The sequence below is a fragment of the Oryctolagus cuniculus genome, chromosome 16, assembly GCF_051225735.1.
Source record: "Oryctolagus cuniculus isolate XC-2025 breed Fujian yellow rabbit chromosome 16, ASM5122573v1, whole genome shotgun sequence".
Lineage (NCBI taxonomy): Eukaryota > Metazoa > Chordata > Mammalia > Lagomorpha > Leporidae > Oryctolagus > Oryctolagus cuniculus.
The window spans coordinates 78,030,245-78,044,807 of record NC_142882.1 but is presented as its reverse complement, the minus strand read 5'-3'; positions in this window follow the sequence as shown (position 1 = coordinate 78,044,807).

Sequence of the window (14,563 nt, the reverse complement as noted above, 5' to 3'; positions counted from 1 at the left end):
AAATAAATTATGTTAAACAGATCAAGTAGAGACTACAGACATTAAAAGCAACTAGAAAGTTGGACACTAATGTGGTCATGCTGTGATGTATTCCTGAGTTAGGAAGGTTTATTTGGTCCTGCTCTAGCCATATTTCTGCAACCTTCTGCTACATAATTTATACTCTACTCCTACTAACTATGGATAGTAGCTTCAAGATAGCATACTTTTTCTAAACTTCAATAGTCTTATTTATGCTACGTTCACCACTACCTAATTCTCTCCTTATCTACCAAGCCATACCTATTTATCTTTCAAGACTCAGCTAGGGCTTTGCTGCTATCATAAGCTTTTCCTTTATTTTCATAATTTGAATCAATATTTCCCTGCTCCCCATCTCTCTCCCTATCTCTCCTTCATTGGTGCTTCCACTGCCCATTGTACCTTTTACAATGACTCCATACCATGTTAAAAGACATTCGTCGGTTATCGATTTGTCCTTTCATTAGTACTACACTCTGAGTGCCTTTGATTGCCTGATATGCAGTAGGTTCTTCATAAATATTTATCTTTTCTTACCTGGAACATTAGGAATGTTAATGAAGCAACATTAAGATTGAAACAAGATAAACATTAGGATTGAAACAAGATGCACCATAAAGAAAACAAATAGAATGCTAAGATTGACTACATTTGAAGAACAAGATGATGTAAGAATGAGATATGATGAGGTTTCACACAGAAGAACAGTAGTGTATGAAGAGACTCCGGAAGAATGATAAAGATGCAGACATAATAAAAGAATTTTGGAAAGCTGAGATGTGACTATATTGAATTGAGAAAACAGTATGATATTCAAACAGAAATATCCAGAAATAGTTATATATGTATGGCTTATACTGTGTCCATAGAACAGAATCAATCTTTAGATGTAGTGCTTACATTAAAATGATAACATAAGTATCTCTTTGATAAAGGATCTTCTCCAAAGCCCAGTAGACAGGATCAGGAATCATAGTGAAAAGATGATGACATAGGCCAGCATTAATAAGACCACCAAAAGCAGTGGCAAAGAAGCCATCAGAAGATGCTTACTAGTCAACAGCGAATGGATATCCTGCAAAACATGCCAGTCCAAATCTAAGTGCAAATTCAAAATTCTGCCTTTTTCTCAATTATCCCCACCTCTGTAAATGACACCATCACCCATTCATTGTTCCAAAGGAGACGTCAGAATCATTCTTAATTATTTCCTTAATTCTAATATTCTCTCACCAAATTCTATGAACCTACCCTTGAAATATAATGCTCACCGTCCTTCTCCTGTCAAACCACAATGTTAGGTGATGCAATTGTTTTTTAACTGACTCTTTCAATATCAGTTACCTATAGTCTACTCTTCCCACTGCCAGAGTCATATTTTCTAAGACACAATTTATTGTTCAAACCACAGAAGTATCCTGCTGAGAATCCCTAATGATCCTCCATTCTGTACAAAATACACTTCTGTCTCCCACAACGTAGATGTACACATTCTGTACCAAATACACTTCTGTCTCCCACAACGTGGATGTTGCCTAGTTCACGTCTTCTCTGATTCTGAACCATAAGAAGCCTGGGCTCTAGCTATGGGAAACTGTTTGCAGCTGTTTCAAACATAACACGCCAAAAAGGGAAGTTTTTTTCAAGCCCTCATTTTTTCAAGCCCTCAACCTTTATCTCAGAAATGTACCATAAGGGATACCTAGTACTCGCATTCGATTCTTTCCTTTCCTGATTCTCACATCCCAAATCCATTCATTCTCTTCATTCCCAATGTTATCACCCCACAATTCATCTCTCATTTGGAATAATTTTAAATTCCACTTTCCTGGGGCTGGCATTGTGACATAGCAGTTAAAGCCGCCACCTACAATGCCTCCATCTCATATGGGTACCAATTCGAGTCCCAGCTACTCCACTTCTGATCCAGATCCCTGCAAATATGCCTGGGAAAGTAGTGGAGGATGGCCCAAGTGCTTGGGCCCCTGCCCCCATGTGGCAGACCCAGAAGAAGCTCCTGGCTCCTGGCTTTGGATCTGCCCAGCTCTGGCCATTGTGACCATTTGGGGAGTGAACCAGCAGATGGAAGATTTCTCTCTACCTCTCCTCCCTCTCTCTGTAACTCTGCCTTTCAAATAAATAAAATAAATCTAAAAAAAATGAAAATTCAACTTTCCCCTCCCCTATCCATTCTCTAGACCCAGACAGTGTTATGTTTCTAAAAACAAATATGATCAGGGTTAGAGTTAGAGTGAGGGTTAAGGTTAATATCTGAGCTGGAAACTAAGATTCCTCATTGTTCAGTAAATTCTTTAATATGCCTTTCAGGGTCCTCCCTGATTATCCTGTGGCTAACCTGGACCACACAATGGACTAGGCACCATATTATCCATCTCCTTTCATTTCACAAACTTGTTCCCTTTTTTCATGGGCTGAATGTTTATGTCTCCCCAACACTCATATGCTGAAGTCCTAACCCACAATGCGAAGGTATTCAGAGGTGAGACCTTAAGAAGTAAATTAGGCTTCGATGAGGTCGTAAGAGTGAGGTGCAAACTGTTGAAATCTTTACTTAATGTATGCTAAACTGATCTTCTGTATATAAAGAGAATTGAAAATGAATCTTGATGTGAATGGAAGGGGGGAGGGAGAGGGAAAGGGGAGGGTTGCGGGTGGGAGGGAAGTTATGGGGGGGAAGCCATTGTAATCCATAAGCTGTACTTTGGAAATTTATATTCATTAAATAAAAGTTAAAAAAATTAAAAAAAAAGAGTGAGGTTCATACAACAAGATGAACAACCTTACTAGAAAAGGAAGAGATACTGAATTCCCTCTCCCTCTCTCTGCCCTGTGAGGACAGTGAGTGAGAAGCTGGCAGCCTGCAAGTCAGAAAGAGAGTGCTAACTGTGAACCAAATCTGGCAGCACCTTGATCTTGGGTTTCCCATCATCCAAAACAGTGAGGAATAAATGCCTGTTCTTTAAGTCATCCACTGGAAGGTATTTTGTTATAGCAAAATATGAAACCACTATAGTTCTGAATTTGTCATTTCCTCAGTGTCCTTCTTGTATGCCATTGCTAGAGTAGGATCCCTGCCAAGCTTTCTCATAGCACCCTACTTACTTCCTACACAATAATTCATCACAGTTGACTGTGCACACTTATTTAGTGCCTGTCTTTTGCTAGACTACAAGAGCACAAGGGCAGGAACCCTCTTGCCTTAGATTCCCAATGTCCATCGCAGTGCCTGAATCAGAGTAAGCATAAAATAGGTATTTAATAAATGCATGAGTGGATACCTTGGATGGACCATACTGCCATACTTTTCTGTATTCTTGTTCATACCCTGGAGTCCCAACCCAGCAAATCCCCACCCATCAAGGTTTATCATCTCCCTCTTTGTGGATCAACCTTAAAACTCTCAGGCAAAGTTAACGACTTCATTTCTGTCTTCCCACAGCAATGCATCTATCACCCATCTTTCCACACTGTTTACCTTTTACACATCTCCACTAAATTACAAGCAACTTTAGGCCATTATCACCTCGAGCATGCTCTGTCCTCAGTGCCTATGATTCCTGCATGCTCGCTGAGTGAATAAAAGCTCACTCGAGAAGGACATGCGTGAAATGATATTTCCTCCATTGAAGGACAGGGCTCTCTCAGATACTCAATGATTTCACTCTTCATGACTATACTCTTGAAAGACATTAAAACAGACAATGCTATTTTTAAAAGAGGTATAAAAATGAAGGTGTTAATTAATATAGTCATTTTCACTAGGAAAATATCCTCAGATAATTGTGAGACCATTCTGCCCATTCCATATGCTAGTGGGAAGCTGGGTTGGGGCAGAGATGGGACTCAAACCCAGGAGCTCCAATAATGGGGTGCAAGCATCCCAGGTGGCACCTATACCACAGCCCCCACCTCTCCATCGATTTTTCTTAAATACTTGTTTCTATTTGTAATCACTTGAATTATCATTGTCATACTCTGGCTACACTTTCTGCAAATTTTGTGGATATGAAGACTATGGAAAGAAAAGATCCAAGGGGCTTGAGCTGTGGCGCAGTAGGTTAATCCTCCACCTGTGGCACCAGCATCCCCTGTGGGCAACAGTTCAAGTACCAGCTGCTCCTCTTCCATTCCAGCTCTCTGCTATGTCCTGGGAATGCTTGGGCCCCTGCACCCATGTGGGAGACCCAGAAGAAACTCCTGGCTCCTGGCTTTGGATCAGCCCAGCTCTGGACATCATGGCCATTTGGGGAGTGAACCAGCAGAAGGAAAACCTTTCTCCCTGTTTCTCCCTCTCACTGTTTGTAATTCTACTTCTCAAATAAATAAATAAAATCCTTTAAAAAAGAAAAGATTCAAGTGCCAAGAATTGATGGTTCTTCTGTTTCAGACTGTGCCATCAAATGTCACAAGACATTGTTGAAGACAATTTATGTCTCTGTAACAACTCTATTATGCCTCACATGGTGTGGCAACCATGGCTGTAAGAATAGAGTGAACGTTCTCTGAAATCTTTACTCACTCCCTACTCCGGCCATGGGCCTTTGTCGATGCTGAGACTTCATCCAGACAGGCCCTCCCGCTTGAAGAACATTCCATATCATCTGAGACAAGCATTTATGACTCTCAGTGATATGCCACATTTTACTGTGCATCTTCCTATCAGACAGTGTGCTTCTATCTTTAAAGTAATTTTTGGAGGTGAATTTCACACAACATAAACCATCTTATGGTTATACCATCTTCTAGTTTATGGTATATGAATTAACCACCTTATCATGTAATTAACCACCTTAATGTGTAAAGTTTAGACATTTCATACATTCACAGTGCTATCAAAAACAACAATAGTCACTACTTAGTTCCAGAACATTTACATCATCCTCAAAGGAGACATTGTACCCATTCAGTAATCATTTCCTATTGTCCCCACCCCCAGTTACAAACCACCACTAATTTCTTTTCGTCTCTGAGGATTTACCTGTTCTGGATTTTTCATATAAATGGATATATGCAATATTTTACCTTTTGTGTCTGGATTCTTTATTGTTTTTGTTTAATATCAACTTTTTCCATAAAAAGGAAAAAATTATCATGTGTTCTTCTATTTTTTGCATCCACATCTATGTCTTCCGGATTCTTCCACTTAGCACATTTTCAAGATTCACCCATGTAGTTACTTCATGCCTTTCTTTGGTTGAAAGACATTCCACTGTATGAACAGACCTCATTCTGTTTGTTCATCCACCTATCAATGGACATTTGGATTGTTTCCACTTCCCCGGTGTTAGGAATAGTGCTGCTCTGAACATATCCACTGGAATTATTCATCTTGATCTCTTCAATACCAGGTCCTCCAATAATGGGGTGTACGCTAATAGGATTGGGTAACTGGCTAATGAATAGTCTACTGAGTATAATGACATACATATTTTAATGAACATTCAAAAAGCAAGCTCATACAGACACACACACACACACACACACACACACTATACAAATACTGCTTCTGCCACATCTTCCTTGTCCCAAATAATGATTCTAATGTGCACTTAGTACCTTAAGCCAAAAATTCACCTACATTTTCCATATTTAATTGACTAAGAAGTCCAAAATCTAAGTGCAAATTATCTCTCAAATCTGTCTCCTTCTGTCTACACTCATTAATTCAGCCTAAGGGTAGGTTGTCATCATCCTTGGCCTGCACTATCACAAAACTTTTCTAGGTGACTCCCCATTCTTGTGGCTCTTTCCGGGGCTTTTTGGTTATCTTACTGAAAAGATAAGTTGTATTACTGTCCTGCGTAAAATCTTCCAGTGGTTCTCCACAGACTGTGGTCAGGGAAGATTCCTTAATGTGGCACAAGATGCCCTTCATAATCTCTCCCTGCCACACCAACAGCTTTATTTTCTATCATGAGTTCCACCATACTTTTTAAAGAATTTTTTATTTGTTTGAAAGTTTGGCCGGCGCCGCGGCTCACTAGGCTAATCCTCCGCCTTGCGGCACCGGCACACCAGGTCCTAGTCCCGGTCAGGGCGCCGGATTCTGTCCCAGCTGCCCCTCTTCCAGGCCAGCTCTCTGCTGTGGCCAGGGAGTGCAGTGTAGGATGGCCCAAGTGCTTGGGCCCTGCACCCCATGGGAGACCAGGAGAAGCACCTGGCTCCTGCCATCGGATCCACGCGGTGTGCCGGCCGCAGCGCGCCGGCCACAGCAGCCATTGGAGGGTGAACCAACGGCAAAGGAAGACCTTTCTCTCTGTCTCTCTCTCTCACTGTCCACTCTGCCTGTCAAAAAAAAAAAAAAGAACGTTTATTTATTTGAAAGTCAAAGTTACAGAGAGAAGGGGAGAGAGAGAGAGAGAAAGAAATTTTCCATCTGCTGGTTCACTCTCCAAATGACTGCAATGGCTAATGCTGGGCCAGGCAGAAACCAGGAGCCAGGAGCCAAGAGCTTCATTCAGATCTCCCATGTAGGTGCTGGGGCCCAAAGGAGCTGAATAGGATGTACAGCAGCTGGGACTCGAACCCAGCGCCCATTATGGGATGCCATCACCACAGACAATGGCTTTACCCATTTTGCCACAGTGCTGACCCCACACACACTTTTTTTCAAAATTTATATATTTGAAGGGCAGAGAGACAGAGTGAAAGGGAGGGAGGGTGGGAGTAGGCGAGAGATGGAGAGCAGGTGAGAGGAAGAGAGGGAGAGAGGGAGAGAGAGAGAGAGAGAGAAACTTCTATCTGCTGGTTTGTTACCCCAAATGCTCACAATAGCAGAGCTAGGACAGGCTGTAGCCAGGAGCCAGAAACTCCATTTGGATCTGCTCTTGGATTATTTCCCAACTAGTAACTAAGCATGAGTTACTTTCCCTCACACATGCCTTGTCTTTCATACCTCCATTCACTCAACAAATGTCCAAGTGCCAAATCTGACTCCAACCAAGCAAGCTCCTATAAACATGGTGGTTCATGACAGGTAAGGCACCAGCCCTTACAAGACTTGCCTTATAGAGTGGTGGCAATATTGACTTTTGAGGTAGATAATTATCTGTAATGGGCTCTGTCCTGTGGAGTTACATTGTAAGGTGTTTAGCAGCATCCTTTGCCTCTAGCCACTAAATGTTAGTAGTATACATACCTACTCCCAATCATCATGGTCAAAAATGTCTCCATATACTTCCAGGGGACAAAATTACTTTGGGCCAAGAACCATTGTTCTAGAGGGAGTTCATTGTAGCATTAATTTTTTTTTTTTTTTGACAGGCAGAGTTAGACAGTCAGAGAGAGAGACAGAGAGAAAGGTCTTCCTTTGCCGTTGGTTACCCCCCAAATGGCTGGTGCTGCGCTGATCCAAAGCCAGGAGCCAGGTGCCTCCTCCTGGTCTCCCATGCGGGTGCAGGGCCCAAGCACTTGGGCCATTCTCCACTGCACTCCCGGGCCACAGCAGAGAGCTGGACTGGAAGAGGAGCAACCGGGACAGAATCTGGCGCCCCGACCGGGACTAGAACCCAGGGTGCCAGCACCACAGGCGGAGGATTAGCCAAGTGAGCCATGGCGCCATCCTGTAGCATTAACTATTTAAGGACAAACTGTGATAGGTATCACCTCCCTCTACATACATCTACCGTCTTCCTAGGAAAGGCTTCTTGTGCTTTCTGCCTGGTGAATTTCTCCAACATTTGGTTCCCAAGTGCTCTTCTGGAACCTTCTCCCCTCTTTCCAAATACCAAGCAGAACCAGGTACTGTGTATTCTTCCCTCCGCTCTCAAACTCCCTTAGAGCTCACCAATTCTCTGTTCACCATATAATGTGAAATCTTGTTTTCTGCTTTAAAGAGCTCGTGCCTTGTTTTCTCAGGTTAAAGTACTTGTTCCCCATTAGTGACCTGACCCTACTTCAAATTTTTAGTAAACATGGGATTTCAGTATATGCAGATTTCGTTCTGTATACTTTTCCCCAACCGCAGGAATCTCAATTCCTGTATATAAGAATAATGAGTCACTCCTGTTTGGGAGAATTAGAGAAAGAGGAATTTGGTGTTGGGAATAAAGAAGTAAAGGAAAGCAGATGGCATGGCAGTCACAGAGGTTTGTTCCCTGAGGCTCCAGGAAATAAGGGAATCTGAGGAGATGTAAGCCAGGACCTTAAAGCGGTGCTCCCGCAGCTGCAGGGGAGGAGGGGCGTGGTATTGTGCAAGAGGGGCCTGATGGCTCGTGCTTCAGGGACTTATCTCTCGGACTGAGGATGGAGTCAACAACTCCAAATCATGAAACCAGAAAGGCATTGCACATTTGGATGGAGAAACAGATACAGAAGGAAAGATCTTTTCATATGCATATTATCTTCAGCAAAGCAAAGCAAATTTATGGGCATTTCATTGAAATGGCAGAGGAGAAAGATCCTGAAAAATTTCTATCAAGCAAGAGATAGCAAATGGAGAACAATTGCACCATAACCATTATTAGTCATTTAAGACATGAAAAATGTCACTGATCCTCTTTCTTTGGGATGCTGTCTTGATGGCCCTATTCTAGAAATGATAGAAGAATGATTTATAAGGGTTTGTATTTAATCCCTCTATAACTTTTTTCTCCCCTGAAAATCTAAATACCTCAAACTGTAAAAAAAAAAAAAAAAAAACCTACTGATTCTCACAGCTGAGGGGAATCTACAGTACTTGTAACAGTCTCCTGAGGTTGGACTCTGTACTTTGTATCTTACTCCTTCGACTATCCCTACACCTGCACTAGGAACATTATATGACCTCCATCATTGTCCAATGAACACAATTCAAAACAAGATGTAGCCACATGAACTGCAAAACCCTTCCTCTTCTCCCAGGTGGAGATTCTGAGATGCACATGGAGATGGGAAGCAGGCCTGGCAGAAGTGGACCCAGCTGCACTCAAGAGCCGGAAGTCAGAATCAGAGAAAGCACAGAGGCAATAAGCCAAGATCTTCCAACAGCAATGCCCTGCCAGGTGGAGTGCAGGTGTAGCAGAAGGCACTGGGATACAGGACCCTGGGAAAGCAGCACTGGGAATTCAGGCAGACAAGTCTGCAACAGTGACAGACCTGAATGTAGAAGCATGGCACTCCACGTAGGTCCATGACTCCAGCCACCAGGACATAAGGAAGACGCAATAAAGAGAAGCTTGCCAGGATCAGGTCTCGGGCCCAGTTTCTAACACCATGTCTTTCACAGACAGCAGTGGGTTTGTTGGCTGATAAACAAATGAATGAGGAAATGAATCATTGGTTTTACTAATCACAGAGGAACTTGGCACATCCATTACTGAGGGGGAAACCCCAATGCACAGGCACAAGATAGAAGATATGCTATAAGAACGGGTATGTAATTGAGTCTGGATTTCAGACATATGATGCCCAGACAAAAGACAAAAGTGACAGAATCAAGTTCTAGAACTACAGTTGTTTCATTCATCTTATACAAGGACAGGGTCTGTTCCAGAGCTGGGCAGAACTGTGTCTGCAGGTGTGCACCAATGGCCCCTGTTGTAAAAATGAGTTCCCTCTCAGAAAACACCCCCGGGACTTTCAGTCCAGCATCTTGCACATTCTGAAGTCCCAAACAGAAGCATCTATTCTCTTATTGTCTTGGGTGCTTCTGGGGAAATTCTATGATTTTTAAAATATTTGTTTATTTGACAAGCAGAGTGAGAGAGAGATTGAGAGAGAGTGAGAGAGAGAGAGAGAGATCCTCCATCTGTTGATTCACTTCACGAAAGGCACAATGGGCAGGGTTGGTCCAGGTTGAAAGCAGAAGCCCAAAACTCCCACCAGGTCTCTTATGTGGGTGGAAGGAGCCGCGGGACTTGAGTCATCATCTGCTTCCTTCCCAGGCACATTAGCAAGGAGCTGGATTGGAAGTGGAGCAGCCGGGACTCAAAACAGCCCTCTGATGTGGGAGGATGATACCACAAGCAGTGTATGAACCTGCTGAGCCATAACGCTGCCTCCAAAAGTCCCTGCTTTAAGGTTCTGACTGCTATTTTTATTCAAGCATCAAAACATGACATGGAACACATACTACAGAGGCACACGTCTGTGATGTTAATATGTAAATAAAATGTTTCAGTACATCATGTTGGCCTTGGAGGATATTTTCTAGAATGAATAATGAATTTGCCATATTCCACGGGTCCTTCTTGCCTCATCTGATCTGTTTAATTACCAGGAGAATTGCACTGTCCAACAGAGTGCTGAACTCCAAGGTAGCAAAACTGGGAGATATATAAGCATATATATAAGCATATATATAAGCATATTGTATCTCATAAATATATGAAATTATTATTTATCAATTAAAAAGTAAATAAGGGATTGGAGCCTGGCCTAGCAGATAAGACACTGTTTAAGATGCTTGAGTCTGGGGCCAGACTTGTGGTGCAGTGGGTTAAAGCCCTGACCTGCAGTGCTGCCATCCCATATGGGTTCTGGTTCAAGTCCCACCTACTCTAGTTTCCATCCAGCTCTCTGCTAATGACCTGGGAAAGCAGCTGAAGATGGCCCAAGTCCTTGAAGGGCCCCTGCACCCACGTGGGAGATTCTAAAGAAGCTCCTGGCTCCTGCCTTCGGATTGGCCCAGCTCCAGCCGTTGCAGCCATTTTGGGAAATGAACCAGCAGATGGAAAATTCTCTCTCTCTCTCTCTCTCTCTCTCTCTCCTTCTCTCTTTACCTCTCTCTATAACTCTGTCTTTCAAATAAATAAAATAAATCCCACATTGCAGTTCCTGGTTGCAGTCCCTGACTCCAGCTTCCTGCTGATGCAGACTCTGGGAGACAGAGATGGCCCAGTGATTAGGTCCTCACCACCCACACGGGAGAACTGGACAGCTTTCCTGGCTCCTGCTTTCAACCTGGCCCAGTCCCAGCCATTGCAGGCACTTACAGGGTGAACAAGCAGACGGAAACTCTGTGTGTGTTAATATGAGTATGCAAATCTGTCTTTCAAATTAATAAATAAGACATTTAAATAAAGAAAATGTAAGAAGAAAATAAACAGCAAGTGAGCATATCCATTAAAGAGAATGAGAAAGTGGACATCCAAGGGGGGGCATTTGGAGTGAAGGAAAATAAAGGCGTTGTCTTCCTACCTGGGCTTTCCCACAGTTCTATCTTGTCCTGCTCAAATATATTCACCAGGATAGTATCAGAGTGATTTATCTGGATTCTAGAGTAACCTAACCATCATACTAGGAGTTCTCAAACTACAGCATGACCAGAATCCCCTGAAGGGCTTGTCAAACCACAGATGACAGATAATCCAGTTTAGTTCAGAGTTTCTGACTCAGTGATCTGGGATGCAGCCTAAGGACTTGGGCTTCTAACAATTTCTAAGTTGACACTAATATGACCACTCCAGGGACCACACTGTGAGAACCACTGATCCGGAAAAAATCGTTAGCTCTCTGGAGTCTGTTTTTCCCTTGTAAAATAATTGTTACTCTTTAGATTGTGCTAAGGGTTAGATATTGCATCCCAAACAAATTCTAGGTGTTATTTTAATTTAAAGGAAAGAGCAAGAGACTTGGAATCAACAAACCAGATCCCTGGTTGGAGGTCTACCATAAACTAGCTAGTCACATATTTTGGGGCATATTTACAACATGTATTAATCTATGCAATTATCACTTATTGAATACCTGTTGTATCCTAGATACTTGCTAGACATTAGGAATGCTTCAAAATGAATTTTTTATTCCATATACTAACAATTATGATTACAACTTGGATATTTAAATAGTTTTTCCAACTCTAACACTTCATGGCTTTATATTAATAAGACTAGAGGGGAGCCGGTGCTGTGGCATAGCCTGCAGTGCTAGCATCCCATATGGGTGCCGGTTTGAGTCCTGGTCGCTCCACTTCCCATCCAGCTCTCTGCTATGGCCTGGGAAAGCATTAGAAAATGGCTCAAGTGCTTGAGCCCCTGCACCTGCGTGGGAGACCCAGAGGAAACTACTGGCTCCTGGCTTCAGATAGGCACACCTCCAGCCATTGCAGCCAGTTGGGGAGTGACCCAGCAGATGGCAGACCTCTCTCTCTCTCTCTCTCTCTCTCTCCCTCTCTCTCTGCCTCTGCCTCTCTGTAACTCTGCCTTTCAAATAAAAAATAAATATTTTTTTAAAAAATCAATTTTTTCCAGTACTTAGTTCTCTTTTTTTTTAAAGATTTATTTATTTATTTGAAAGTCAGAGTTACACAGAGAGAGGAGAGGCAGAGGGAGAGAGAGAGAGGCCTCCCATCTGATGGTTCACTCCCCAACTGGCCGCAATGGCTGGAACTGCGCCGATCTGAAGCCAGGAGCCAGGAGTTTCTTCCGGGTCTCCCACATGGGGGCAGGGACCCAAGGACTTGGGCCATCTTCTACTGCTATCCCAGGCCATAGCAGAGAGCTAGATCGGAAGAGGAGCAGCCGGGACTTGAACCGGTGCCCATATGGGATGCTGGTGCTTCAGGCCAGGGTGTTAACCCGCTGAGCCACAGCGCCGGCCCCAGTACTTAGTTCTTCATGTACTTTACTTAACAAAATAAAATACCTATGAGGTATCATAGATTAAATGGGTGCTACTATTGGATGAAGTAGATAAAATTTATTCCCATATTGTTTAAGTAATTTTTAAAAGATTTATTTATTTATTTATTTGAAAAGCAGAGCTACAGAGAGAGAGAGAGAGAGAGAGAGAGAGAGGTCCTCCACCCACTGTTCATTCCCCAAATGGATGCAACAGCAGGAGCTGGGCAGAGCCAAAGCCAGGAGCCAGGAGCCAGGAGCTTCTTCCAGGTCTCCCACATGGGTGCAGGCGCTAGGCCACCGCACCGGCCCCTTATGAATCAGCCCTCACCCTGACTGTTGATGAGCAGCTTAATATGTTATCCCTCTTAGTATTTTTTTTGTTTGTTCTACTTAATACTTTTGGTTGAATACTGTAATCAATACACAATTCTTCTTAAGTGCTGAAACTTAACTGAAAAGTGATCGCTGTTAAATATAAGAGTGGGAATAAGAGAGGGAAGAGATGTGCAATTCGGGACATGCTCAAGCTGACTTACCTCAAACGGTAGAGTTAGAAACATACCAGGGGATTCCAATTCAATCCCATCGAGGTGGCATGTACCAATGCCATCTCACTAGTCCCAGTGATCAATTTCTGTTCACAATTGATCGTAATGATAGGACTAAGAACCAAAGGGATCACATAAACAAGAATAGTGTCTGCAAATACTAGCTGATAGAATCAAAAAGGGAGAGAATGATCCAACATGGGAAGTGAGATACATAGCAGACCCTAGAATGGCAGATGTCCTAAACAGCACTCTGGCCTCATAATCCGCCCTTAAGGCATGCAGATCCGGCTGAAATGCCCATGAGAGTATTTCAAGCATGGAAAGCCAAGACACTCTGGGGGAAAAAAAACCTAAATGAAAGATCTCCATGAGTGAGATCCCAGTAGAAAGAATGGGTCATCAAAGAAGGAGGTACCTTTCTCTGAAGGGAGGAGCGAACCTCCACTCTGACTATGACCTTGTCTAAATAAGATTGATGTCCACAAACTCAAAAGGCTTCCATAGCCTTGGCAGCTCATGACAAGAGCCTAGGGTGATTACTGATGCCATAAACAAGAGTGTCAATTTGTTAAGTCAACAACAGGAGTCACTGTGCACTTACTCCTCATGTAGGATCTTTGTCCTTAGTGTGCTGTACATTGAGATTTAATGCTATAACTAATACTCAAACAGTATTTTTCACTTTATGTTTCTGTGTGGGAACAAACTGTTGAAATCTTTACTTAATGTATGCTAAACTGATCTTCTGTATATAAAGAGAATCGAAAATGAATCTTGATGTGAATGGAAGGGGAGAGGGAGTGGATAAGGGGAGGGTTGCGGGTTGGAGGGACGTTATGGGGGGAAGCCATTGTAATCCATATTATATACTTTGGAAATTTATATTCATTAAATAAAAGTTAAAAAAATAACCTATGGGGCCGGTGCCGCCGTAGCTCAATAGGCTAATCCTCCACCTGTAGCGCAGGCACCCCAGGTTCTAGTCCAGGTCGGGGCGCCGGATTCTGTCCCGGTTGCCCCTCTTCCAGGCCAGCTCTCTGCTATGGCCCGGGAGTGCAGTGGAGGATGGCCCAAGTGCTTGGGCCCTGCACCCGCATGGGAGACCAGGAGAAGCATCTGGCTCCTGGTTTCGGATCAGCGCGGTGCGCTGGCTGTAGCATGCCGGCCGCAGCGGCCATTGGGGGTGAACCAACGGCAAAGGAAGACCTTTCTCTCTGTCTCTCTCTCTCACTGTCCACTCTGCCTGTCAAAAAAAAAAAAAAAGAATGGTATCACATAGAACTAAGTCTTTATAAATCTATATGTAATATGTGAATTGAAGAGTTTGTGTCTATTTTCAGCTTAACAGGTGTATCGATCAATTATAAACACCCACACTCTTTCTTGCAACTGAAAACAATTAATAAAATAGGAGTCTGGAAACCAAGC